This window comes from Lichenostomus cassidix, chromosome 2 (assembly GCF_008360975.1).
Source record: "Lichenostomus cassidix isolate B80296 chromosome 2, HeHo_3.0, whole genome shotgun sequence".
Lineage (NCBI taxonomy): Eukaryota > Metazoa > Chordata > Aves > Passeriformes > Meliphagidae > Lichenostomus > Lichenostomus cassidix.
The window spans coordinates 28,914,206-28,919,911 of record NC_139482.1 but is presented as its reverse complement, the minus strand read 5'-3'; the positions used below and the strand labels follow the sequence as shown (position 1 = coordinate 28,919,911).

General features: G+C 38.0%; 1 long non-coding RNA gene across 1 annotated transcript; it reads left to right on the top strand.

Moving 5' to 3' along the window:
- The first annotated feature begins 219 nt into the window (after positions 1-219).
- LOC146441032 (uncharacterized) lies at positions 220-5,469 on the top strand. The gene is made up of 3 exons (XR_014850391.1): positions 220-269; positions 3,763-3,840; positions 5,193-5,469. It is a non-coding gene; the product is annotated as an uncharacterized LOC146441032 (long non-coding RNA).
- Positions 5,470-5,706: the final 237 nt, after the last annotated feature.

The window sequence follows — 5,706 nt, the reverse complement described above, 5'->3', positions numbered from 1 at the left end:
AAAACTGTTAAACTTTCTTCAAAGCTTCAAAAATTTCTCACCTTTCCCAAGCGTGTCACAAATGCTCTCTGCCCTGGCCCTGTATTTGGCCACACAGAACTCGTGGTGCCTGCTGTTGGGCAGTTTCAGTCAAGCTGTGACGATGGAATGAGAATGTGCTGTCACTTGGTGACACTCCCTGGAGACCCCCCAGCCCGCTGTGGCAGACAGCTCTGGTGACAACCATGGCTGCAGTGTGGAATGCAGGCAAGGAGGGCTTTTAGCTTATGGTCTGTGAGATGGAAATTTAATGTCCTTCAGCACCACCCCTGTGTGAGATGCTAAAGATGCCCTGATTATTAGAGCTGGTTGAAAATGTTCCGGTGGAACACTTCTCTGTTGGAAAATGCTGATTTTACAGAATTGAAGCATTTCACAGGAACATGTTGATTCTATTGAAAGTTTCAATGGAAAGCAGGCGGGCAGGCTGTCCAGGAAGCCTGTGCTCCTGGTCGCATGCCAGCCTAGGCTCCCCTGGCTCCCCACTCCCCAGGCAGCTGCTTCTTCAGCTCCCTGACACCCCAACCAGGCCTCTGCCTCAGGAGTGGGGTGGCTGGGAGGAGGAAAACATAAAGTGGGGGTCACTGGCCCTTCCACAAGCTCTCTTGCCATAGTGTTTCTTTGAAAGTTTTCTTCCCTTTACAAAAGCATGAGTTCTTCAGGAAAACTCACAATCACTTCTTTCCACAGAATAGAAAGTCTATTTTCTAGGCTGATCTACCAGCAAGGTGATACTGACCTTGTATTTGCTTTCTTTTTGCTTGCACATCACATACTTACATATATGTTCCTGGGTGGAAAGTATTAAGTAGTTTCACACTGAAATAATGATGCAGCTGTTAGTGCCTGATGCATTTATTCCCTACAATAAGCACCAAGAAAAGGACATATTCAGTGTGCAGACTGTCATGATGGTGAAAGCAATTCACATTTTATCTCTGGACAGACACAGAGTTGTCCCAGTAGAAACACACAAAAAAAAGAGATACCTGTCAAAATATGCGTATATATATGTGTGTGTATATGTGTATATATGTATTTATACATATATACATATATATATATACACATACACACACACCCTTTATTTGTTTATTTATAGTATATTTATTATCAGATTTGCTCAGGTGAAGATAACTAACCTCTTTTTTTCTCATCCAGTCTAGAAATCAGATTTAGGGGGGGAAAAATGTTTGATTAGAAATGTCTTTCATATATTGTAATAGACACCATAGGAATTTCTAAGCTCAGCTAAAAGAATTTCCCATACATTTTGGTTAATATGCTTGCTGACTTGAGCTTTGTTTTTGTGGTCATAACTTGAGTTTAGAATTCTGTTTTGGGGCATTTATGGTATGATGGGCGCCTGTAGAAATCAATTGTCTCATCACTGCTAATATGTACCTTAGTCTGTGTCTTCATGTTGGTTCTATTGGCATGTGCAAGCTAATTGTCTCATCACCTTTATACAGTCAGTAAAACTACTGACATGGAACTAATTGTTTCTGAAGCATTTTGGGTGATTTGGATTAAACAAACAAACCAAAGTGTCCCAACTTCTGTTCTGCATGTTACCACCTGTGGAGAAATACACAAGCTATGAGTGTTTATGTGCACATGCTTACAAGTTTTGACTTGCATTGAGGTGTCACACTGATGATCATTTCTGTGCTATTTCCTCAGATTTGGTAGGTGGCACACCTAGAGTACATCCAATCACTGAATCAATAAATAATGAAACCTGCATATTAAGAAATGTTTAACAAATAAGTGCTCATAATGAAAGTCAGTGTTGTGGGCTTTTTCTCCATGGTTTCACTGGCAGTCGTGCTTTTGATCTGGGAGCTGTTAGGAGCTGTTGCACCACAGATGAAAGGAGTTAGAAAATTCCATATCATAATGCAGTTAGATCAGTAATTCATGGAGCAGGTAATTCACAGTGACTTGCTGGTCCTTTGATTGCACACGGTTTATGACTATTAGCAGTTTCCCCTTTCAAATTTGTATGCTTCCATACTTCCTTTCTGACCTCTTTTTCATCATTTATAGTCCAATTTGGTAGTGAAAAAACATAACTGGTGCTCAAGTGCATGGCTGTCATTCAAACCTCAATGCGTTAGTGAGCAGTTTGACATTTGTGACTGTGAAAAAAAAAACATTAAGCAGGTGTACAGAACACTAACCAGGTCCCTCGAACAATGCTTTATGGGATTCACAACTTGCCTCTAGGCTATAAACCTGATTCAGCCTGAGTTTTCAAGGTAGATTTAATCTTGATATTTACACTCCAAATGTATCTTACATTAGAACATAATTGCAGTATAAATGATACAAACATATTTCAAATGGAAGGCCACAGGAAGAGAAGAGTTACTGTAGGAGCTTTGCAATGATGTGTTCTTTGAGGTTTGACAATTATCTGTCCTCAGTTTGTAAAATCAAGGGCTGCATCTTCCGCCTCAGTAAATTGGTTTGCTCAGAGGGGTCCTGGCTCTAACAATTTCTTGCTACTCTTCTAAGGGAGTAAGGTTCAAATTAAAAGAAACACAAAAAAATGCTATTTAATCACTTTTAACATAGTCATCTGCTGTACAGGTGTGCACATATCACATTTTATTTCAGTTATACTTACCAGGTTTCTGGGAACTGATGTTGCGGCTTTACAAAGGTAGAGAGATTTCTACAAGTTGGATGAATAACATCAGCTAAATAAGTTAAAAGAAGTTACTGTTTTGTCTCTAAAGGACTAATATAATGAAGTTGCTAAAAAAAGGCTTCTGAAAAGAACATGTCAAACATTTGAGTAGCCAAGTAGGAATAAAAACTGTGAGTCTGAGAACTAACCAGTTCTTTAAGGTGTTCAATTCAATTAAAATAATATTTTTATATATATGAATATAAAAACTATGCCAAAGTTCTCCCATGGAATCCCCTCCCAGCTTCCAGTAGGCAGTGGGTTAGGGACTTCCTTTGCCAGAGGGCATCCGGATCACAGTGCTTAATAGCCATTGATAGACATATCCTTCATGAATTAGTCTAATCTCCTTTTGAACCCTATTATTCTTTTGGCTTCTGCAGCATCCTGTGGTAAGGAGTGCCATGATTTAATTGTACACTGTAATGAAAAGTACTTCCTCTTGTTTGCCTGAAAATTGCTGCTCAAAGTTGTTAGTGGGAGTGCTTGCCTCCTGCATCTGCTCTCTTTTGTTTAGAAGACAGAGCTGGTTATCCTGTTCCTAGTCCTATCCAGAGTTTTGTTTTTTATGATGGCAAAATCCATGGCTAACAGAAGGTAGAGAATGACATTTTGAGACTGCTTCAGTACCAATGTATATGGGCCAGATAGCAGAATACACAGGTGATTCAGTTGTGAATACTTAATTTTGATATTGTGCCTCGGGTTGGTAGGACACTTGTGAATTCTGAAAGCAGAGTAACAGAGGAAGGTTCTGATAAATGTTTTCAACACATGTGCACAGACATGTGTATGTACATTATCAGACTGTTTCTAAAGTCATGAGTGCTCACGCCCTTTGTGTAGCATTTTTTTCAGAAATGTAGAGGGATTTTGTGGGCAAAATGTGGCAAGTTCATGGAAAGTGTGGACAAGACCACACAGAAAATCTGTTTGAAAAGTCAGCACTGGCAGCAGCTTGCGAACAATAACAGCAAAAAGAAAGTGAACATTTGCCTCCTTCTCACCTTCTCTTTCTCTTTGGACAGGTTTGCTATGTGGTGTCCATGCCCTGTATGAAATGCCCTGTATGACACAAGGACAGTCCCACATCAGCAGCTGAAAATGTGAGATAACTTACATGCTTTGCTGCTTGTGTCATGCTGTGAATTTAGTTTTGCCTTTTTTTGCTTCTTGGAAAAGATGACAACAGTTTTGTTCAACTTTGTGGGGAAAAAAGGTACATTGCTTTAGGATTACAGCATATTTTTTTGTTCCACATGAAGGCTTACCTGGGTTTGCCATTCTCTCCCTCTATGAATAAAGAAAAATTAAGAAAAAAGAAATCTACAAAAAATGTATTAAATTTAAAAAAAATTAAATTCACAAAATATTTATATCTTTTTCTAGAATAAGTTTAAAATGAAACATGAGGCCTCACTGAAACATGGAATTTTGATGATTTCTTGGATAAATTATATGCAGAGTAGATTATTTTCCTAACATACTTTTTTGAAACGCAAATTATTTAGTCAGAATATTTTTTACTAAAAAACTTTCTCCTTCCCCATCCAAGTATTTTTTCCTGCTCCCTTTTGACTTTTTTTCCTCTCCTTTTTCTCTAAGTACCCCTAGTTTTTGCTCACAGGCCTACAATGAAATTCCCTTTTGACTCTTGGTCTTTCCATGTCAAAGCCTTGTTGAACAAGCTGGATTTAGCTCAGTAAGCATGTAACAAAACAACCCCAATTTTTTCCTCTAATTTGAGAGGAAACTAAACCCCACATTTGTTTTACTCTTTTTTTGTCTCCTTAGTTGATTTCCTGTTTAAGAGGGCATAACCCCACTGACTGTTACTGTCAGAAGACCTTCAAAGCAAATAATATTTGTTTTGCTAATGTTAATACATTTCCTAGCACAGCAAGGCCCTAGTCCTTACTAATCTTCAAGGCAATTCTGCAGAAGAGTAAGAGGATGAATAATTTTAGAGGGACCTTGGTGCTTCACGCCTCATTCTACATTAAAAGTCAGGTTTGGGGGCCTGAAGATGGTGGGTGAGAGCTGGAAGAGATAAATAATGAGCTGCACAAAGAGCTCATTAGCCCTCTACCCTGGGCTCCTTTTGTGTCCAAAGTAACTCTTTTAGGCAGTGAAATGTCTGATAAATTCCAACTATCCAAAGGGCCATAGGTTACTGACAAAGTATAGTTAAAATTTTTCTCTAGATAAGAAAGAGGTCATCTTCAGCGTATAAATCAGTGACATTCTCATTGAGTCATTCTCTTTACTCAAGTGAGTCTACTTACTATTTGTATTATTTTATTGGATATTTTCTGGATTGTCTTCCAACAGAAAGGAAAGTAGAGGTTTTCAATGAATTATGATTCAATGAATTAAAATCAAATTATTAAAGCCTCACTGACAGAAAAGAAGTAAAAAAACAAAATAAAAACTTTAATATTCTTCTTTCTCCTGCTAGCTTATTCTCCAGGTTGGAATGGTCTTGCAGATTTGATGATGAATGTATTGACAAATGTCTTTGGATCTGAATCTACAGTTTTCGATGTGAGAAAGAGCAGATTTCTCAAAAAGGAACAAAACTTGAAGGCTGATGTTATTGCGAATTTAAATTACAATGCTTTTGAGGCACTTTAGAGACTTCAGCTTAAAAAAAACCCCACAGTGTTTCACCAAAACAGCTGATTTGATGTTTTAATATGAAGACTATCAAGACTAGTGTAAAATGGGAGTTGAAACAAAAGGTAAACAGCGTCTTTTTCCTAGGTACAGAAAACATTTACTTGATTTAACAAAGCAGCTCTTGGATACTCATGGAAAAAAATGCCCTCTAGCTTAGCAAGCTTAAAGAAAACAATTTCATAAACCTAGGTTTATTTTTTTGTTGTTGCTTTTTGGGGTTAAAAACCCCAGAAGGATTAGTCTCCTGTTCAGACTATTTGGCTGTTTCTTGCAGGTGTTTGGTTCTGAAAATG